The sequence below is a fragment of the Camelus bactrianus genome, chromosome 32 (genome assembly GCF_048773025.1).
Source record: "Camelus bactrianus isolate YW-2024 breed Bactrian camel chromosome 32, ASM4877302v1, whole genome shotgun sequence".
Taxonomy (NCBI): domain Eukaryota; kingdom Metazoa; phylum Chordata; class Mammalia; order Artiodactyla; family Camelidae; genus Camelus; species Camelus bactrianus.
Window position 1 is genome coordinate 10,484,216 of NC_133570.1, and position 23,774 is coordinate 10,507,989.

General features: G+C 44.6%; 1 long non-coding RNA gene across 1 annotated transcript in view; it reads right to left on the reverse strand.

The window, feature by feature from the left end:
* Window positions 1–2,591: 2,591 nt before the first annotated feature.
* LOC141575809 (uncharacterized) overlaps window positions 2,592–23,774 on the reverse strand; it is a 164,741-nt gene continuing 143,558 nt past the window's right edge. Inside the window, exon 3 of the long non-coding RNA XR_012503685.1 lies at window positions 2,592–3,273. This is a non-coding gene — a long non-coding RNA (uncharacterized LOC141575809). The remainder of the gene's footprint in view (window positions 3,274–23,774) is intronic.

Genomic DNA, 23,774 nt, shown 5'->3' on the forward strand with positions numbered 1-23,774 from the left:
AATTCAGAATCCTGGGCTCTGCCCCAGATATACTAATGCAGAACCTCCTGGGACAGAGCCAGGAAATCTGGATTTTTTTCGATTCCTCAAGTGATTATTTTTTATTGTGGTAAAAGTCACATAACATAAAATCAACCACTTAGGAGTGTAGAATTCACACTGGAATTTGACACAACATTGTAAAATGACTATAACTCAATAAAAAAAAGTTTAAAAAAAAGTGTAGAATTCAGTGACATTTAATACATTCACAATAATATGCAACCACCACCCCTACCAAGTTCCAAAACATATTCATCATCCCAAAAGGAAATTTCTTACTCATTTTTTTAAAAAAGGAAACCCCTGTATGCCCTGCTCCCTTCCCCCAGCCCCTGGCAACCACTAATCTGCTTTCTGACTACGAATTTACCTACTCTGGTTATTTCATGTAAATGGAATCATACAATGCGAGTCCTTTTGTGTGTTTTGTCTTTCACTTGGCATCATGTTTTCAAGGTTCATCTATGTTGTCACATGTGTCAGAATTTCATTCCTTTGTATGGCTGAATACTATTCCATTGCTTGGATGGACCACATTTTGTTTGTCCATTCATCCACTGATGGACATCTGGGCTACTTCCATCTTTGGGCGATTGTGAATAGTGCCATCCTCCAAGTGATTGTGAGTTCACCGACTTGAGAGTTGCCATTTGGGAATTGTACTGAGGTTACAATCCTTTAAGAAAACCAGAGTTCTCAAACTTCAGTGCGCCCTCCTCCAAATCCCCTGGAGAGCTCGATGAAAATACACATTCCACGGTGTGCCTGGAAATCTTCATTTTCAATGAGGCCCCACCCTCATCCCCCCAAATTTTGATACAAATGAGCAACCCGCCATTCTGTAAGAAGGAAGTCATCATCCATGGTTATTTGAATTATGGGTAGTTTTTTTTTTTTACTTATTAAACATTTGCCATAATTGTCAAATATTCAATAGTGACCGTGTCTGACTTTTATATTCAGAATTACGCAAGTATTAAAGAATAAAAAAAGGCAAAAGGCTCTAATGCCCTGCCTGATTCTCAGTCTCTTGCTTCTCTCCAGCCCTTACCCCCACCAGTGAAGATTTCCTCAGCCCCCTCCTGCGCTCCCCCAAAGCTCAGGCTCTTTCTGAAAACTGCACACACATATTAAGAAAGTCAACGTCTGATTTCTATGCACGGGACACTCTTGCCTACGGCGTGTCATACAATTTGCTTACTTACCGAGAGCTTTTGGAGCATCTGAGGAAATCAAAGCTGGTAGCTGGATCTCTGTTTGTTTTCCTACAGATAATGATATTCCCCCACCACCTAAGTTAATAGATTGAGGCTCGCAGGCATTTATGAGTGGTGTCTTTAATATGGTGCTGGAATATTTGCCCTATAAATTCTTAAGAACAGACTTACAGATTGCCTATTACCAGCATTATGGGCTATTAATAAATCAGTTACAGCCACGTATATATATGTATTTTTTTTTGAAATTGTATTTTCCCTGTGTGTTCACATTCTAAGCAGCGAAAAGTCGGAGACTGAGCACCCATGCTGGGTGAGGGTTGCAATTTCCTCCAGAGAGAGGGCAGGGGAAGGGAACTGACAAGTAGGTCTGCAAAGGTAAACAATTTGGAACAAGGAAGGAAAAGGTGCAAAGGGGCCCCAGCAGCCAGGCGTCCCTGTAATGTTTTAGAGCCACAATCCAACCCCCACCACCACCACCACCGGTGTCCTACGGCAGCAAGGCAGAGCCTGCTAGTGTCACCCTGGTTCCTTTGCTATAAATCCCCCCAGTGTTTCTATACTCAGGCTGCTGTTCTGTGTTAACTTTGCACTTAATGATATGCTGCCTGGTGTGTGAGTATTGCCGGGGCTCTCCAGCTGGTGTGCACAAACGAGGTCACACAGGAGGACGATTCTGAGCTCCTACTGTCCCCCGTAGCCCCTTCCCCTGGTAGGAGGAAACCTGGTCCTCCTTCGAGGCTCCTGTCCCAATCTGGAAGCTGGGGAGTCCCGGGGGGATGACAACTCCTTCCTGTTCGGCACCTCAGAGAGCTGCTGGTTCCCACTCCGTCCAGTGCAGCACCGCTTTCCAGCTGTGGGACTCAGAGCTCCCTAGAACGGTGCTAACCTCCCTACGGTTGAGCATCTCTAACCCCTCACCCTGCCCCACAGGAGGACCCCACAGCACTGGTGCAGGACCACAGTGCACTGTGCATTTTGCACAGACAATCCATTTCTCTCAACAGTGCCAAGGCCAGGATGACAAAAGTAAAAGCTGCATTTTCAGGGCTTTTTTTAAAATTAGCTTTTTTGTTTTTGTTTTTTGTCAGAACTACTCTTTTCAATGAAATAATGCCATTTGTAGCAACATGGATGGACCTAAAGATTGTCATACCAAGTGAAGTCAAGCAGAGAAAGACAAATACCATATGATATTCCTTAAATGTGGAATCTAAAAACTTGATACGAATGAACTTATTTACAAAACAGAGACTCTCAGACATAGAAAACAAATTTATCGTTACCAAAGAAGGGGAAAAGGATAAATTAAGAGTGTGGGATTAACAGATACACACTATTGCATATAAAATAAACAACAAGGTCCTACTGTATAGCACAGGGAACCATATTCAGTATCTTGTAATAACTTATAATGGAAAAGAATATTTATATATAACTGAATCGCTATGCTGTACACCAGAAATTAACACAACATTGCAAGTCAACTATACTTCAATTTTTTTAAAGTAAATTTAAAACTTTTTTTTAAAAATTAAAAAAAAAAGAACCAGTCTTTTCTTTCAACCCACAAGCCTTCTTGGGGGCACTGAGTCACTCGGCCCACTGAATTTTTTCCCACCAGCAGATCCACTTGAACAGATCCCAGTCTCTTCTCATTGCTCCTCTTCTCCCCCAGCCACGCTGTGTGCATGTTTGTTGTGTCTGAACACCAGTCATTAAGGCTGGTGGCATTTTTTTCACCTAGAAGCCGCCAGTGCAAATCAGTAGATGCAAAAAGATACAGAGAACAGAACTCTGGCATCATCCACCCTGTGTGATGGGAGAAGGCACTGCTACTCACTACAACCAACCAACCCCAGATCTCAGCGTCAAGGTTCATTTCCCACTGACCTCCCAGTCTGATGTGGATTGAGAGGCTTGCCTGGTGGCTCTCCTCCAAGTAACGTCTTAGGGATCCAGGCTCTTTATATCATGAGCTGCTGTAATCTTGGGGACGTCACCTTCACAGTCCCTGTGGAAGTGAGGAGAGAGGAACATTCAAAGAGACATCCACATTTGAGCCAAGGGGCTAAACCCCAGTTACGTGGTTCCATCTTAATTGCAGAGGAAACTGGGACGTGAGATCTTCTCGTGTGCCCAAGCAGTGGCAGCAGGATTGCTGGGCATCTAGCCATTCTCTGCCATAGACCCAATTTCCACTCTGCCTCAGCCAGGCACCCAGACACACACGGATTCTCAAAGACTTTGTTCTCCTAATGAGATTATAAAGTGCCTAAGGGTAGGAGTTATTACTCTCTTGAGTCACTCCAAGCCCATGGGCAGTGCTTAGCATACAACTGATCTTCTTCAAAGGCCACAGAATCCTAGAAGTAAAGGAGATCTCCAGAGGTCATATGGGCCAGTCCCCTGCCTTCAATTCCTAAAAGTGTGGGAAGCCACACATCACTTTAACAGATGCCAAGCACCTTTATAAATATAATTGAAGGAGTAGGAAATGAACTAACCTCCCTGAAACTAAAACTGTTTGCTGATTCTTTCTGACTAAGTAATCCTGCATTTTGCTTTCTCTCCCTTACCTTTTTTTTGTGCCAAGCAACCCCCCAAACTTCTCCCTTACATTTTTTACAACCATTTTAACCCAGAGGCTATGTTCCAGGAAGAAGGTAACGGGCCGAGAATCTCAGAAGAGTGGACAGACCCTCCGCAGTTCCCCCATGAAGCCCAGGTTAAGAAGAATGTAGCAGCACCCTATAAAGTTCCTGACTGTTCTCACCTTTTCTGATCCATCCAGTTTTTCCATAAAACTTCAAGACCCCAACCCCAAGACGGACCCACAGCTCCTAAGGCATAAGCCTGCTGTGACTCCCCTTTGCCTGGGAAAGCAACAAAGCTGCTCTTTTTCTCCCAAAACTCTGCCTCCGAGTCTCAACCTGGCTTTCAGGGTGCAAGAGGCCGGTTTTGTGGCAGTGTTATCTCATTTACTCCTCACAGCATCTCCAAGGGGTACAGAGGATCAGAATTCTTATCCCCGCCCCATAGAAAGGAGAAAAGGGAAGTGCAGTCTAAAATATAAAAATAGTGATATGGATTAACAATTTCTGAATGCTGGGATGGTTAATTTTATGTGTCGACTTGACTGGGCCACAGGGACCCCAGACATTTGGTCAAACAACATTCTGGGTATGTTGTGAGGCTGCTTCTGCATGAGATTTACATTTGCATCGGTAAACTGAGGAAAGCAGACTGCCCTCCCCAGGGTGCGTGGGCCCCATCCAATTTGCTGAAGGCCTGAATAGAACATAAAGGTGGACCCTCCTAGGAGGAAGAGGGAAACTTCTGTCTGACTGCCTTCCAGCAGGGGCACTGGGGTTTTTTTTTTTTTCTGCCTTCAAACTGAAACATTGGCTTTTCCTGCATCTCAAGACTGCCAGCCTTTGGACTGCACCTACACCATCCACTCTCCTGGGCCCCAGCAGATCGTGGGACTTCTCAGCCTCCATGATCATGTGAGCCAATTCCTCATAATAAATCTCTTCATATATATTTACATACACACACATATCTGGAGAACCCTGACTAATACAAACACCGAGGATGGGTCAAGTCCTCTAAGATGTGCATTGTCTCATTCAAAACTCACAACAGTCACGTGAGATTATTTTTGATAATTGTTCCCAAGTCCACGCAGTAAATGGGATAACTGAGATCTGAACCAAGGCAAGAGATTCTAGATTCCTTGCTGGTAACTGCTACCCAAAGGAAAATATAGTAAGAGTTGTCTTTTTTAAAGACCCTACTCTACCAAATACCCAGATCCTCCTCATTTAACTGCCACTGAAGTGCCTGAGCCAATTTGGGGCAAAGAGAGGGGGCGGGGGGAGGTACCAATCCTCCTACGTGCTAGTGGCAGCTTCTCACCCACCCTTGTCATCATCTCTCCTTGGTTTCACACAGCCCCGGAGACCATTCAAGAAACTATCTCTAGCCTAACCCTAACCCCAAACCCCCTTCCAGATCGGGTGCCCCTTGGGCATCCGTCCCAACCGCCCAGCCAGAACAGGTCAACAGGTTGACAGTTACCCAGGAGACAGGAGAGTCTGAGAATCGTCAGAAGCTTCCCAAAGTATCCCCCACCCAGGCAACTGTTACTGAATCCAAACTTCCCCTAGCGGAATCACTCCTGGGAGGAAGGAACTGACTGCAGAGGGCCCCTGTTAAAACTGTCCTTCAGAGGCGAGTCCTTCATATGGATTTGCTAAATTTGCTGATCAAATGAGCTCAGTTGTTGATTCATTCAATGTCACTGATGCCTACGGGGCGCAGGACTGGGGATACCTAGTGACAAGAGTGTACCCTTGGAGAGCAGCAGGCAGAGTTCCACAGGATGCGGACCCAGGATGGAAACGGTGGCCCTTGATCTGGTCACGGGGCTCTAGAGTGGGGGCGCCGGGGGGATGACCTGAGGCCTTCAGGAGGCACCAAAGGGCTCTGGGTAGGAAAAACAGGAAGCTAGAGAAGGGATGTTTAATGATTTGGCCTGAGGCTGGTACTGCCCCTGAAATGACTTTGTCCTCTAGCCTCTGTCACATCCTCTGGCTTATTTCTTTGAAGATAAGGTCTGGAGTTTAAAACCAGAGGCTTTCAATTTATATAAACAGAAAGCCCTCGTTGGCAAGGTCACTCAGCACAGTGGAAAGGCTGGACCAGAAGGCAGAAAACTGGCTCTGGTGCTGACTCGTGACCCAGGGATGGTAGGTCTGTCACCTCTCCTCTCGGGGCCTCAGTTTCCTCGTGTGCAGCTGGGCCACACCAGAAGCATGAGGAATGGTGGAGCTGTGGGAAAGCCTGAGGCTCTTATTAAGAGCTGGGTTCACATCCCAACTCAGATGTACATTTAGCTCATGTGACCAACACTATGGGTTCACCCCCAGAGCCATCCACAGCCCTTCTGCTTGTCTTCCTCCTCAATAGAGGCCAGAAAGCTAAGTTCTCATATTTCTAGAGGTTCTCACAGCTTGAGGTAGTTATGGCCAGTGGGAGACACAAATCTCTACGGAAAGCATCCCTTCTAGAATGAACAGACAAAGCTTTAAGAGAAAAGGTTTGCCACTCCCCATTCCTATTGCCTGGATCATGGACAAGACGCTTGAAGGTGCAGCAGCAGCCACCTTGCAACCGTGAGGAAGAAAGCTACATTATGCGAATTAACAGTAATAGTGCAGGAAGATAAAGGCAGCCTGGGTTTCTGAAGATGTTCTTGTGGATGAAATCATGAGCAGCTGACAGCAAGCCTCTTATTTCACTGACCAAATAAAACCCCTGACAGATCTATCAGTCTTCAGTTACTTGCAGCCACACAAAATTCTAACCAGTTCTTCAGTTCTTTCTAAAACTGATATTTATTGAGTACTTACTCTGTGATTAGCATGTACTAATAAGCACATTACATCTATTCTCTCCAGTTTCTCACAATAACTCATTTGATAATTGCCAAATTTGAGGCTCAGACAGGGTAAGTATTGGGCTCAAAGTGAAACAGCATGAATTTGATCTCTAGAGCCTGGGCTGTTAACCATGACCCATGCTTCACTTTCCTGACCTTCAGTTCCCCTATCTGTAAAATGAGACAGCAGACAGCACTGTTGTAAAGGAGCTAAGGCTGTGGGCTCTGGATAATTCAGTGACTTCAGCTTAAGTCCTGCCTCCACCACTTGGTGCTGTGTGACTTAAGAAAATAGCTAAACCTCTCTGACACCTAGATTCTTCTTCAACAAGTGGGGACAATGAGAGGATCTATCTCATAGGGTTGTCATAAAGATCAAGCACCAGCGAGCGCTGCAAGCACAGTGCCCGGCACAGAGCAGACAGTTCTCTGCAGCTGAGATCATCTTGCCTCTCCCTTCCAGCACAGCATTTCCATGACATTGGTGGCTGATTGTACATCAGTGAAGTATTCAACATCCTTCCCTGGGGGAGAAGTGCTACTGTGGCTTTCTAGGTACAGACAACAAATTGAATACAGAAATTGTTCATCTGAAACCAACTATTTTTTAAAACAACTGTTCACAGCTTTGTTTACTCCCGACAAGGGTGAGACCAAGGCATCCAGCCCCTCCCTGCTGCGGGTAATGGAGGGGAGAGAGAGAGAGAATCACTCTCCGGGGGGCTTCACTGGACTCCGCAGCTGAGCTAAAAACTTAAACACCTGAAAACGGGAGGGGAAGAGGGAGGCGCGGAAGTAATAAGCAGCACGTTCCAAGGAGGTTATATAAAAACAATGAAATCGCCATATTTTCCAAGACAGATTTCATCAGTGCCGCCTGAGTGCATTCTATTAAACCTCATTTATTAAATTTTGAGGAGCATAACTTAGATATAAGATCCTGGACAAACAGTTTGCAAAAATAGCTGAATCCGGATGCATCAACGTCCCCCCATGCGTGGAAAACAGGCTGGCGTTTTTCATCTTGATGGGCTCCCAGGGTCCTCCCCCTACAGCATGTGTGGGGGAAGGAGACAGCGAGATGGAGGATGGAGGGGCCTCCACACTGTTATTTGCCGTCTTTCTCCCCCCTCAACAGCCATTTGGAGGTGTGCTTCCTGCCCTGTAGCACAAACATCTCTGAAGTTGAACGGGCATGCTTCGTTGTGTTCTGGAATCCGTGGGCGAGAGGAAATAGGCGTACAGGTGCCAAAAAGGCAACAGACACACACAGCGCAGTTTATCTGTTTACCTAAAGGTCTCCCATGAGCCTCCCAAGACTCCCCCCACCCATCCAGAGAATCTCATTTACTGCTTTTATGAAGCAGGACTTGACCAGGGTCTTCCCTGCAGATGAAACAGATGATGTTTTTATTTGGGGACTTCCAGGTCTTTGGGACGTCTCCCTGCCCCGACCAAACTCCAGCCCAAAACACTTCCTCAGTCCTGTTTTTTAATGCCAAAAATGGCTCTCTGGGAAAACCAAACAAGTTAAGACATGCCAGAGGCTGTCTGCATGACTTCATTTACTCCTCTCCTTGGTCCACTCAAGGCATGGATTATTGATCCTGCTTAATGGATGAAAACACAGACTCAGATTGGTGAAGCGACTTTCCCAGGATCACTCAGTGGTTAGGTGGCAGAACCAGGAACCCAAGCCTAGGGGATGTGGTATAAGATTTAAACATTCTTTCAATGTCAGGACACAACACGCTGACACTTAGATGACAGGGAGAAGTCTTTGTCTTATTCAGGCTCTCAACACATTGGATGATGCCCGCCTGCATTGGTGGGCATGTCTTTAACTCAGTCTGTAGATTCAAATGCTAATCCCTTCTGGAAACACTCTCACAGACACATCGAGAAATAATGTTTTACCAGCTCTCCCGGCCCCGCTCAGTCCAGCCAAACTGACACTTCAACGATAACACTTGAAGATGGACCTTTGAGTAGCTACCTTCCCTCTCTCGTCTCACTCCTCCACTCCCCCACCTCCATCCTCTATTCACTCCAATTCTTGCTTCAGGGGCTGCTTCTAGGGGAATACAAATTGGCACGGAATAGTAGGGTAATCCCTGCTGGCTGCGAGATCTTGAGCGTGTTACTTAAACTCTCTGTGCCTCAGTTTTCTCATCTGTGAATGAGAATACATCTACTTACGGAATTGGAATTCGAGGATGGGATGAGCTAAGCTAAGCTTGGAAAAGTGCCTGAAAAATAGAAAACACTATAAATATTAGGTCTTAGTCATCTCAAGGTCTACCAAAGGACCTGGCATAGGCTAGGGCTTCAAAAAAACGTGTGCCGTTTAAAGCACATTGAGTCTCTCAGGATGGAGGAAGGCTGTATATGAAGCCTTTTCATTCCGCATTAGTTAGGTTCTTCCAGTTGCCAGGAACTCAGTCAGGCTAACACGAGCAAGGAACCTGTATCAAGGATGTGTCTGCAGGAATAGAGACAGGCATCTCTAGGGGACTACAGAACAACCAGCTAAGCAGACCGTAACAAGGCAGGAGCTTAGCTGGGAATCGGAAGGTGGCTCGGATTCCGAGAACAGCCCTAGAGAGCCAGTTATCTTGTCATCTTGTGTGAGCTGCTGGGTGTTTCTCCTCCTTCCCTCTAGAGACCTATCGCTAGAACAACTCACCTGCTCCCTGTCTTGACTCTGTACAGCTTTCTGGTTCCACTGAGGTCTCTGAGTTTCCAGTCACATCTCTTTCCCCCGTGGGTTCTGATCCAACTGAGAAATAGTCATAGGAGTCAAACTGGGATGAAGATACCAGCTTTAGAGGCAGTAAAGATGTGCTGAAGAACAGAGTGTAGACTTGTGACAACAGGCAAGAATACTACTCCTTCCCCCCAGGTCTAGACCATGGTTCTTCACAGAGCCAAGAGTATGCTCACCGGCCAGCCTGCCCCACACCTGCTGAGCAAGAAGAGACCTGAGGAGGGGATGGAAGACAGGTCCTCTCACTACATGGAAGCAGGAGCTGAGAACAGACGTTCCTAAAAGCAGGGCAACTCTGAAACCAGTGCTTGAAGATGAGATGGAGCTGGCCACGTGCAGACCTGTTCCCAGCTACACCAATAGATCACCTATGCACCCCCATTGGTGGAGTGAGAAAAGGAGGAGGTAGGATGCACTGACAGCCTCCCCAGGACTTCTAAAAGTGTAGAACTTATTTTAATGGACTGCGGTAGAATAGACAGGGGAGGGATGGATTATTTTTTTCCTGCAACTACTAACTGACCAACTTTGTCCACGTCTCTAGATTCCCGAGAGAGGACCTGATTGGTCCAGGGGTTCATCTTCATCTCTGTTTGAACAGAGCATCCATAAAAGGGTAGCTCAAAGGCCAATGACCAGCCTACCCCTTAGTGCAACCTGAAATTGCCCTGTTCATGTAGTTGTTTATCGTCTGCCCATACCCCCACTAGAAGGTTCCTGAAGGACAGGAATCGTGCCGGTTATGGTCATTGATTCATCCCCAGCAACTAGAAAGGTACATGGCACCAAGTAGGAGCTGGATAAATGTTTACTGAACATATGACTGAACGATTGATTAATGCAACGAATAAATGAATGAACAAACCTAACAGGTTTAGGAAAAGCACCATCTACATCACTGGAGCCGATCCTCTACTGCCCAGAGAACTCAGCCCCAGCCCGCAGCCTGCTCTGCCCACTGGGCAAAGTCCAGCAGGTAATGAGACCCCACTTACCTAGAAGGCAATTGAGTGAGTTTCCATTGTCAAGGCAGCATGCCTCCAATCCCCATCAAAGCAACTTAGCCAAGTGTTCCTTCCAACCACTGGAATCTTTCTGAGAGATGTTCTGGCCAGCATAATTTTCTCCATCTTATTCTATTTCCAGGGATGTTTTAGCCCCTCTTGAAACTGGACCACTGCCCTGATTACCTGCTTCTTCATCCAACTCTGTCTGCACCAGTACCCTTGATTAACACATTTTCCCATAGACTATAAAGTCTCCCTCCAACTCGCTCTCCAGGGCATTATTTATCAGAAACCTAAACCCAGTACGCTGATGAAAACAGCTCTTGCAAATAATCTTTTACAGAGATTTTAAGTGCCCAGTTCCTATTAAACTGACGCAAATTAATGACGTTTAGGAGGCTTCTAAAAACCCACAATGTCCTTGACCTCACTATTATTTTACCCAGAATGGAGTAGCAATGAGGTCACAGATCATAAGAAGCCCCAAGGACAAATCAGCTGCAAGTTTTATCACTGCTGAGGCTGACACAGTGTTGGAAGGGGACAATGCCCTGGAGAGCTCTGAAGAACGAGGACCTCAGCATTGCCAAGAGACATAGATGGGGATGCCCCCAAATGATGAGACTTTGTCCCAGTTTCCTCAGCATTGGTCAGAGGGGCTGGGAAGCTTAAGGAGTGAGCTGCACTCATGAATAAATAAGACCTACAGGGCCATTCCGCAGATCAGAGATAACAGGTAAAAAGTGCCAGCACATAGCAGATGCTCAATAAATGATAAACGTTGTTATGATGAAAACCACACAGCAGGGACCTGGAGAAAGAGGCTTTCAGCCCAGGGCCAGAGGTATTTTGGCACCAAAGGGCTTTCTGCACTCAACAAAGTGGTGGCTTTGGAGATACGAGTTTTTGCAGTTCTAGGACATGTTAAGGGGCCTCTAAGGCCAAAAGGGCTGATTGAGGATGGTCCTAAGTTAGCTGACTGGTTGAGAGGGCAGAGCAGAGAATTCCTCTCAAGGGAGCCGATGTCAGGGTGAACCTCTCCAATCCTTTGAGTCTGTGCTGGACCAGAGGACCTTTCCTTGTACTCCTCTTCAAAATCACAATGCTCTCTCTACTCCTTCTCACCATCCCTGTCCTCTGATTTTCAGCTTTGGGTTCACCTTCCCCAGGAAGCCCTCCTAGACTTTTGCAAGCTATGTGCTCTTTTTTCCCATGTCTATAATCCTATGCCATTCAGTCTGCAGCCAACAGTCTGACCTCCTCTTTTCACTGTACACCTTACTGGGTTCTGGCTTGTGAGATCTTGGAGCCCTCTTAAGGGTTCATACTCTGGTTCATATGCCTCATGTATGCCTCATGGATATGCTTCCTAGTCCAGTGCTTCTCACACTGAAACAGGCACACGAATCCCCTGGAGAGCTTGTGAGAATGTAGATTCTGTAGGGCTTGCGTAGGGCCTGAGACTCTGCATTCCTCACAAGCTTCCAAGTGATGCTTCTCAACCCACTGACTGAAGAATTGATTGGGAGTGCCATGCAAGATTAAACCCACTATCCTACCCTCACCTGGATGTCCACACTCCCTATGTAGTCCTCACGATTATAATAATGTCCTTAGCTAGTTCTTCTGTGTGTCCCTAACAACATGATCCCAAAGGCATCCCATGTCATCTGAGCAGACTACTGGCATCTTAGCATATTGCCTACTCTCTCTAGCATCTTCTTACTTCTCTGAATTGCACTTTAGTAAGACATAATATGAAACAGTCAAATAAAATCATATTTACTATAAGAACACTGTTGAGGCTATTGTTCATTATTTTATACACTATCTTCTATGAGGTTCCAGGAGAAAAAAAAAAATGCCTTTCTGATCTTAGAATCAATAATGGATGTGTCTCTCCTGAGCCACCAGATTCTTAGGCCTATGTATTCTGTAACTGCCATGTTTCCCCTCTTTGCACTGGCTGCAGGAAGCTTACAGACCAGGACAGCACTACTTGCCTTATAATTCGTGCATTCATCTCCTTCCAGAATCCTTATTATTTTTCTGGGTTGTTTGCCTCCCTTGTCTTATTTATCTTAATTTTCTTTTATTTTATTCTGCTGTTTTTTTTGCGCGTCTCTGCAAACCACCTTGAATATTCTGGGGAATAAGCTTGGTATATTAGATGGATAACCAATATGCTGATGAGTAGAAAGCATTATTCATGCTTTTAAATATTCAATTCAGGTGCAAATGTCAGGGGTGGGGTGCATCAGACTGTTTATTGGGAGAGGGGAGTGCACAAGACCATTTTTCTCTTTAAGCATCCAACCTTGCTCCTCTTACTCTGAGGGACCTAAGAAAAGGTTATGTATGTGTGTGTGTGTCCTCACTTCCCTGCTTCATATATACTCTTTTTTTTAAATATATTTTTATTGAAGTATAGTCAGTTTACAATGTTGTGTCAATTTCTGGTGTACAGCATAATACTTCAGTCATATAGGAACATACATATATTTGTTTTCATAGTCTTTTCCACCATAGGTTACTGCAAGATATTGAATATAGTTCCCTGGGCTATACAGTATAAACTTGTTGTTTATCTATTTTATGTATATTAGTTAGTATCTGCAAATCTAGAACCAATTTATCCCTCCACACCCCTTGTCCTCCCCTGGTAACCATAAGTTTGTTTTCTATGTCTGTGAGTCTGTTTCTCTTTTGTAAGTGAGTTCGCTTGTCTTTTTTTTTTTTTTTTTTTTTTTTAGATTCCACATGAGTGATATCACGTGATATTTTTCTTTCTCTTTCTGGCTACTTCACTGAGAATGATGATCTCTAGGTCCACCCATGTTGCTGCAAATCATATATACTCTTGCAGACGTGAGACCACCTCACAGCAACCTAAATCAGCTTGCCAGGAGGCACACAGTTTAACCTTGATACCAGATGCCCGGGGGTACTTGAAGCAAGGAGAGGAAAGAACAAGGACTCTCATTATTCCCCACCATCACAGCTCTCCACTGTCTAAACCCCTTGTCCAAGCCACTTGTGGTTTAAAGTTAAACACAGGGACTTTGAAGCTCACATACCTGTTTTTAAATCCTCATTCTGCCATTCAAAATGTATTTACTTAACCCCTTTTCTAAGCCTCAGTTTCCACATCTTCAGAATGCCTGCTTCCTAGGGTTGACGGCTTAAGTGAGATAATATATAAAAAGCACTGAGCACAATATTTGGCACATGGTGAGTCCTTAATAAATGACAGCTATTACTTTACAGATTTTATTACTCTTGTCTCCACTAACCTTGTAAAATGTTGGCTCTGTTCCCTATACGTGATGGAGGCAGAGAATAATTTGGCCTATTACATCACTGTTAGCATCTAGCCCAGGATCAAGTACATGTAGGTGTTTAATACCTGGCTGCTGAGTATTTGGAAGAATGCACACCTGGAGACATTAACAATCAATGTATTTACCATGCAGTGCAATATTCCATTAACTGTACTACTTCCTCCTTAGAAGGGTCTCTCTTCAGACTCCCAATTTGCATCAGTTGTGTTGACAGCGCCCTCTGCTAGCTGGCAGTAGCAACAACTAACCTCCCAAATCAGAATGAGATTTGCTCTGAAGGAAAAGAAAGGAAGAAAACTGACACACACTGAGTACCCGCTGTGTGCCAGCCAGTGTCCTGGACATGTCCATCATCTGTGCATGAAACTGTATGGTCGGTGAGGGAACAGCCGCATCAGCCTCCATCAGGTCAATTTTCCCTGTGTGTAAATTCTACAACCTGAGCACCTAACAATCTATATTCTTTTCCAGGTCAAGTGAAATGACAAGAGGATTAAAAATGTGTCTCAGAAACCCACACACAGAGCTCAAGACGCCAGCAACAGGGAGAATCCTGGTTAATTTCAAGATGCCAAACAGCCAGCTTTCCATCAATTTCCAGGACCTCATTTCCCCCTCACCCCCTTCATTCTCAGAATTGATGTTTACGTTTCCACCAGGATGGAGACCAATTCTCCTTGGCATCCTCCGTCAGAGAGAATCAGAAATTTTCCACCTGGGATGCTACAAATTGCATTTCTCAACACAGTTCTGGAATACAGGATATGACCAGCATAGCTAATGCTGAGTGATCAAAACTCAGGTGTTCTAACTTTATAACAATCATCATCAGGCAGTCAGAGTTTCACCAAGGGAGGGAGCCTCCTGTCCTCTAAGATTCAAAGAGCAACAGCACAGCCATCTGAAAGCAGCTCCCAAGGGAGACCGCAGTCAGTGGGGCGGCTGAGTGGAGGCTCTGCCAGCTCCACCCATGTGACCTGGGGTACACTGCTGCATTGCTCTGGGTCTCAGTTTCCCCATTTCTGAAATGAAGAGCAAAGCAGCACCTAATTCAGTGCACTCCTGGGAGGATTAAATAATAAAACACGTGTGGAGTACTTAGCCCTGTGCCCGGATCGTGGAAAGTGTGTGGTAAGTCTCAGCCAAGCTGTAGTAGGCAGCTTGTCTGGTGTTTGTCCTCCTTCTCTAAAAATCCCCCTCACTCCACACCCCAGTTAACCCCTTGGAAGCTTTATTTATCCTACCTGGAACCCCCTCCCACCCTCGCAAAGCTCCCAGCCAATGGTGGTTAGAACATGGAGGAAACCTCACTCAAACCAGACCAATCAGATTCTCCCTCCCGGAAACCTGGGACGGAGCTAAAGGAGCTAGTCTCTGTCGGCTGTTCAGCTGAGGACAGGTAACGTCAGGAGCCAGGATGGTGCCGCGTTCCATGTGTGATTAAAGAAATACAGAAAGAGTCTATGGAGAGAGAAAGTTCTCCAGGTCTCTAGCTCCTGAGCAGCAGAAAGAGAGAGAGGGAGAGAGAGAATTTGCCTCAGTCCTGGATCTTTTCTGGCTCATGGTTCCAGGGCTGTGGGAGGCCACATTGCATCTGTTCCCCACGGGCTTCCTGAATCAGCACCGTGGGCTTTTAACAAACTCCACATTTTCCTTAAGCTACTCTAAGATTTCTCTTAGTTGAAGAAAAAAGTTTTGAGGCCAAAGCAGAGATTTCAGGCCCCAAACTCTTTTCTTGGGAATATGCCATTCCCCGGGATTTAATGAGGAATTCTATGAGGAAGGAAAGGGACAAAAGAAAAACACCATCTAATGAGCACCTGCTGGGTACCAGTCCCTCTTGTTAGCGTTCTCTCATATTACCATCCAGGTGTAAGACAACTGTCTATGCCAGGGAAATCATCATCATTTTATGCAATATTTTATCAATATTTTAAAGCTCAGAGATGTTAGGAGTCTGGCCAAAGGTCACACAGCCAAAAACATGGTGGAGCTCAGATTCAAAGCCGGATCTGTCTGATTCCATGTAAGGGTTTTTCATACCTCTGGGACTTAATTCAATGTCTCTGCTGCATCATCACCACCATCACTATGATACCATCATCACCACCATCACCATCATCACCACCACCATCACCCTGTCACTGCTGTCACTATCACAATCATTACCGTCATCATCATCACTAGCAGCAGCAGCAGCATCCTAATGACTAACATTTATTTACCAATTCCATTCCATCAGTCTTTGTATTGAGCATGGCACAGATACACATTAGCACATAACAAGCCTTTGAAGAAGGTATGATGATGATGATGATGATGATGATGATGATGATGATGATGATGATGTTTACTTTACATATGAGGCAACTGAGATTTTGCGAGGTTAAGTCACTCGCCTGAAGTCACTTAGCTGGTCAATAACACAGCAGGGACTCAAACCTGCTGAGCCCGCTCTGTAAGACTACAGTGACCTGCAGGGCAGGGGCTGCATCTCCTAGCTCTTTTGTATCCCCTGTGACACCTAGCACTGTGCCGTGCATGCAATAGTTGCTGAATAAATAGCTGTTGAGATGATGAAAAATGTGGAAAGGATCCCAGAAGTGCTGAAAGGGAAAGGGTTACATGCTCTGCTCCGGGTCACCGGGAAAGACAGTAGGAAAGCCGGGCTCTGAGCACCAATCTCCAGGCACAAAAGGGTCTCTTTCATGTTGGTAATAAAGATGTTTGTCAAAATGCCTTTGGCGTAGGGCTGAGAGGCTGACAGGAGCGTGCCAAGCATCTCAAAGGCTGAGGTTCACTCCTCAGTCCTTTGCCTCATCTCCTGGGTTAAGGCAGACCATGAATAACTGTCAGAAACTCCTCTCTGACCCCCTAGTTCAAGACAAGGAGACAATGAGGAGAAGATAAGATCCCACTTAGCGAGCGCATGTAGGTGCCAGGATGAGATATGCTGAGGTCACCTGATGGTACAGCACAGTGATTAAACAAGCCTCCAGAGTCAGACCGCCTTAAGCCCTGGCTCTACCACTCACTGCTTATGTGTCCTCAGACCTCAGTCTCCCCAGATATGAAATGGGGATGATGTTATTAATAATGCCTTCTTGGTGGGGTTAGCATAAGGGAGAGATGAGCACATGGTTAGTGCTCCCTAAACATTACAGTGTATTACTCCTCCTGATGACCCTGTGAAGTAGGCGCAACAACCCATTTTGCAGATGAGGTTACTGAGGCTCATGGGCAGAAACAACTTGCCCAATATGACATAGCTAACAAGTATGGAAAACAGATTGGAACCTAGGTCATTCACATCCCAATGCTGGGCCCTTTACCATTCATACTGTCATAGGACTAGAGGGAACCTGGTCATTGTGTCCTCAGCCTTGGGAAGAGGGGAAAGCTCAAACCCTTTGTGTTCTGCAGACCTTCTGTCCCTCTTCCAAGGGTTTAATTTTGTCACACACACACATATGTGGATGCTGTAGGCACAGAGAGGTCAAGTGTCAGGGTTTCTATCACTCATTTCTTCATCCATCACATACTTATTGTGCCATGCACTGAGAAAGTGACCAAGAAAACAGACTCGGCCTCTGACCTCATGGAGGTCAGTTTAGAGGAGATGCAGACACTAATCACCGAGTCATACAATTGTACCATTGTGGCCATAACATGTGCTTAGAAGCAATGATGCTGGTGCTCAGAGGGGCTATAACAGAAAGAAATCGAAAGAAAGGAGTCTAGGAAGGCTTCTCTGAGGAGGCAATGACTGTGCTAGTGCATACAACGGTCGACAGCCACATGAAAAATGGAGGGAGAGCCATTTCAAGTGGAAGGACTGCATGTGTAAAAGCCCTGTGGCAGGAGGGAGCATGGGAGCAGAAGGGACTAAAAGAAGACTTGTGTGGCTGGAGCAGAGAGCACGAGGGATGCAGATCACAGGATTCAGTCAGAGACATTACCAGGAGTCAGGCCAAGCAGAGACTCGGAACTGGAGCAGGAGCCTCAGGCCGGTGCAACAAAGCAAATCTGAGATTCCTTTATTCACTTGTGCATTTTGTGAGTTTCAGGAGGGCAAGGATGTTGTCTGTCTGGTTTACTGCTGCATCCTGTGTCTAGAGTGGTACCCAGAACACAGGACATGCTCAATTAACATTTTTCAATGAATGCATTTATTTATTCATCCCACAAAACTTCACTGCTTTATATCAAGCCCTGGCCTAGGTCCCGAAATGAATGAATGATGGTCCCTGCCCTTGAGTAGTTCAGAGTTAATGAGAAAGGCAGACAGTCCAGCAGACTGTAAATACCCTAAGGACAGGGACTGTGTCCTTGGTTGACTCTGCACCCTGTACACAAGCAAGTCTTCACCTTTATTATGCAGGTCCATGGGTCTTGGTCTCAGACAGTCTAACCTTGTGGTTCATGTGTGGAACCTGGGACTCTGCATTTTAACAAGGGCTCCTATTGATTCTGAAGCAGGTGGTTCCCCAAAAACACTTTTGAGAAACACTGTTCTAGAACACTGCCTGACACATAATAAGTGTTCAGTATAAAGCTGACAAATGAATAACTGAAAGGATTTGAGTCATTGACTGAAGACAACCTATAATATAATGAGATTAAATGCTGTAATAACAAAAGCACGTAGAAAGAACTACAGAAGTGCTTATAGGAATGCAATGTCAGGCCTGGGAAGGCTTCCAGGAGGAAGAGGTTTTTGAGTTGCACCTCGAAGCCTGTGAAGACATTTTCCAGGTAGATATGTCTTTCTATGCCTGAACCTCAGTTTTCTCAACTGTACAATGGGAATAATAATAGCTTCATCAGGAGGAGGATGTTAGAATTACATGAAATTTACTCATTCATCCCATAAATATTTACAGAGCACCTGCCACATGCCAGGCACCGTTCTAGACGTGTACAGGCAGATCTGTGAGCAAAACAGTGAAAGAATCCTGTCCCCGAGTTACTTACATGCTTGGAAGAAGACACAGAATAACCCTAATACACAAGGATGTTGTCTAGTATTTTAGAAGGTGAGAGATGCTATGGAAAACGATAAGGTAGAGTAGGGTCCTGAAATGAATGAATGACACGCATGAATGTATCAAATTGACACATCGCACACCTTAAACTTACACAAAGTTATATGCCAATTATAATAAAAATGTAAAAAGGAAGACAGTACTTGCTGCTATTGTGGTCAAACAATTGTCAAGGAAATAACTGCTCATTTGGGCAGATCTTTTATTTTTAGGCCTTTTTCCTTGCTTGGGATAAGAAATCCCTACTCCCTCAGTTGACTCCATGAGGACAAAAGAAGTTCCTTCTCATCCAGAGAAATGCCCTTTCGCCATTAAAAACAAAAAAAGCAAACAAACCAACCTCCTACTTCAAGCACTTGACAAGTGGAAATATAAAGTCTGGTGGCCAAGAGCACCCTTTCTCCTGAAGCATAAGTTCTCAGTGGTGGGTGCTGCTGCCCTCCAGGAGGAGATTTGGAAATGCTGAGGTGGGGACGGTCAGATCATTGCTAGACTTGGGAGTGTGCAGTGCGTTCACATCAATGTCCTGCCGGACAGCCAACGTCCATAACAAATGAATTAATCATATCCATCTGAGCCTAACTCTAGCGCCTTTGTACATGGAAACAAAACAAAAATTGTCTGCATGTTTTGGTGTCCGTTGAATCTTAAAGGAATGTAACGACTGGATAAATTGAGCAAAGGTTATTCTCTGCTTTGTTCAGAACAGTACCAAAAGTTGTGCACCATTTCAGACAGCGGGGCCGCAGACAGCAGTGCCGTGCATGGCACTTTTTCTTGTAGGTGACACAACACATCTGTACAAGTTTGTCTCCGAAGCTGCAGCAGTCAGAGTGATTATATATAGAAGCAATTATCTGGCTATATCATTATGTTTTATTGTGGAGTCATACCCAGGCATTTACATATTGAAATATATACTATCTTATTATAGACTACTTTCACTCTATTCTCTGTTATAATGCTGTTAGGACGTTATATTGATTTTTTGGAAGTTATGTGTGTATGTACAGATTCTATTATCTGTGAATTTCACTTCTGGATAGTAAAGAGGGTGTTATAAAATGTTTTTTTCTTTTATGAAAAAGGGGCATTGAGTCTGGCTGAGGACTGTTTCATCTAAATGCTACTGTTTGAGCTTCAGAGAGGATGCCTTGTAGATTTTAGCACTATTATTGCCTGATTGCTCCATAATTCAAGAGAAACTGGACATTCAGATATTTATATGTAAGCTCCTGATTTTTAAAGAAATAGCAAAAATTTTAAATATATATATATAAACACACAGTGGAAAAAAATCAGTGGTGACAGGGGTTTGGGTGAGGGAGGGATAAACAGAGCACAGAGGATTTTTAGGGCAGGGAAACCATTCAATATGATACTATAATGGTGGACATGTCATTATACAGTTGTCAAAATCCGTATAATGTACAACACCAAAAGTGAACCCTAAAGTAAACTATGGCCTTTGGATGATAATGATGTGGATCCATCCATTATAACAAATGTCCCACTCTGGTGGGGGATGTTGCTGATGGGGGAGGCTGTGTCTGTGTGCGGGGAGGGGGGATACGGGAACTCTTCCACCCAATTTTGTCATGAACCTAAGACTCCTCTAAAAATACAGTCTATTTTTTTTTCTGGAATCACTATTCAGGCTGAATAATCACATCTTTTGGCTAAATGTAGCCAGACTGTGATCTCAACTTTAAAACGAGATGTGTCTGATGGGGAAAGCAGGAGAGATGCGTGAACCTCTCCAGAGTGTGTGCAATCATTCCAGTTGTCAACTATTAAACACAAATACGCATTGTGCAGTTTTATACATATTATCACTTCATTTCACAAGAAGCCTCTAAGAAAAGAAATGTCCATGTCACAGAAGGGGAAACTGAGGCTTGGAGAAATGAACTGACTTGGCTTAAAAAGTAAAGCCAAAGATCCCCACCTAACTCTGGAACCTTGTGGCTAGTTATAGTCCTTACAGCCAAAAGCATTTTAGGGCCTACTGTCTGCATGACCCGGTGCACAGTGCATGTCAAATATTCTCTCATCTAACTGCTACAAGCACCATGTTTTGAGGCATGTATTTTTATACCCACTTTCTAGACCGTGAAGCTGAGGCTCAGAGAGCAACACTTGCACAGACCTGACAGCCAGAAAGCATCAGAGTCATCTCAGGGTGACCCCAGCCAGGTCTGGTGGATTCCGAAGCTCACACAGTCAACTCAATTTCTGTATTTCCTCTCAAAAAACTAAGCAATCCTAACAATGAGATTCATGCCAGGGACTTTCCTCACTGTGTCTATACTAGAGACTATGAACCTGGAGGTCACACATTAGAATCCCTTGGGCACTCTGGAAGCTATTCACGCCTGGGTCTCACTTCATCAGCCCAGGATGTGGCCTGGGCATCGGGAGGTGTAAAAGCTCCCCCAGGTGATTCCAATAATTAGCAGTAATTATGATAGTGAACTGTAAACGCCAGGGTTGGGTGGGAATCCTGGCTTCACTTCTTGAGCCAAGTCAGTTCACCTCTCCAAGCCTTAGTGTTCTCCTCTGTGCCGTGGACACTAATCTTGGGGGCTGTGAAATTAAGTATGAGCCCCAGCTGATGCACACAAAGTGGCCAGGTCCTCAAGTCTGTGTACTAGACTCTTCTGGGGGTTTTCTTTTCTAGTTACAGATGCCCAGGCTCCATCCCCAAAGATTTTTTTTTCAGCTGGCCCAGTCACTGTGCAGATAAAAGCCTCCCAGGTGATTCTAAAATGCAACCAGGGTCAAGAACCACTGAACTAGGTGTAACTGATGCTCCATTTTGCTTATGCACCAAGTGAGGCTCACAGAGGTGAAGTGACTTTATTCAAGGTCACATATCTAGTAAGTTGTGCTTTTGACTATTATTCTACGATATCCTGAAAAATTAAAAACCTCTTTCCGTGCCGCCAAATCCAGATTGTTGCTAGAACCTCCTTGTCAAGCTAGAGAATCATAGGATCTCAGGGTAAAAAGGTCCTTTAAAGGCCACCATAGTCCAACCTACCATCTGATGCTAATCTCCCTCTCTAGGCAGTTACCTTGGTTCTACTTAGATCCTTTAGAAACAAGACCATCAGCACTTAAGCAGCCTACTCTGCCTTTAAACAATTCTGACTCTTAGAAAGAGCTGCCTTACTTACTACATAGCTAACGAGAATTTTGAGATAGATCTGCTTGAACTGACACAGAAAATTTTCCAAGATAAATTATCAAAGGCAAAAACAAGTTCAAGGACTACATGCCTAGTATGATCTAATTATTATGCAAAATACAAAACCTGAGTGTGTACATAACTGCATAGGAAAAAAAATCTGGAATCATAAGAACAAGCTAGTAACAATGGTTAACTTTAATAGGGAGAGGGAAATTTAGAGGGAGTTAACTGTGTATTTTTTCTGAATTGTAATGATACATACCTCATAGGTTGTGAGAATAAAATAAAATAGATAAATTGAAATACTTAACATGATACTGTCATAAATGCTCAATAAATATTAACTAAATATTTTTTAATCGTAGAAAAATTTCAAAAGGATGTCGACAGTGATTATTCACGAATTTTTTTGCTTGCTTGTTTTTAAATTTTTTTCTAAAATGAGCATTTTATTAGCTGTCACCAAGAAAGAAAAAAGCACTTCTGTATCAGCTCAGAATGCATCTGGCTGCAAGTAATAGAAAACCTAACGAAAGAAAAGAAAAGAAAACTTAACGGACAGTGGCTTACACAAAGAAAGATTAATACAAGGTTCATTTTCTCTTAACAAGAGATCCAGAAGTAGGTGGCTGCTTTAGTTCAGTCATCAGGGATGCAGGGCTTTTGGCCATTCTCAGCACCTCTGTGTTTAGCCCCATGTTTCTCACTGCATGCCTGCAAGGAGGCCACTGCACCTGCAGACACCACATCCACTTTCCAAGAAGAAAAAAGGAAGAGATAGTGCCAGCTAAGTGTTTTCCCTTTCACTGGGAGATACCTTTGATTCTGGAAACACTCACAGCAGACTTCTATTTAGGTCCCATTGATCTAATTTGTGTCCCTTCTACCTTCAAGGGAAGCTGGCAAGGTAAGGAACAAGATTGTCATAATTGGCTTCGGCTCATCGTAAGTCATAGCCTAGGACTGGGTGTGTCACTGTCTATTTTTTAAAAAATGTTCTGCTATCAAAGGAGAAGGAGGTTTGGATACCAGGTATGGGTCACAGGTGTCTGCTGCAGCCTCCATTTATGGAGCCTGAATTTCTCCCCCGAACATCCACCATCGATCCTAGTCGTTGTTTGCAAAATTACATGCATTATCAGTAACTCCATTTGTGGGCTGCTTACAGTGTGACATATAACTTATTTAAAATCTCTTAGGGAAACCCAGCAGGGTCAGAGCTGGGATTTACAGACATCCACCTGTGCAGATAAGTAATACTCTTTCCCCCAAGTATTCATTTACATCCAACTGAAATACAAAACCAAGAGGGAAAAAAACTTGAATCCCAACCATCATTGGGATTTATACATGTTCAAACATCATCTGAAAGAGAAATGGACAAGGGGGAACAGGTAACAGAATCCCAGCTGTTGGGAGGGACGGCTCAGGTCTAGAGAGAAAATTTCATCACAAAAGGAAAAGGAGACTGGCACAGGGTGACTTGACAACAGAGTCTGCTGGGCAGAGGGAAGCAGGAGGCCCAGGTAACACACAACAGGCAGGACAGAGCATAGTCCAAATGATGGGATGTGTGTGTGTGAGTGCATGGGCCCTGGGAGGAGGGGGGCTCTGAGATACAGTGACGTGAAACCTTTGACTTAAGTGGAAGGAGTAGTGAATTTATCCTCTCACTTCACAATCCCCAGCTACCATAGCACCATGGGAACCAAGAGC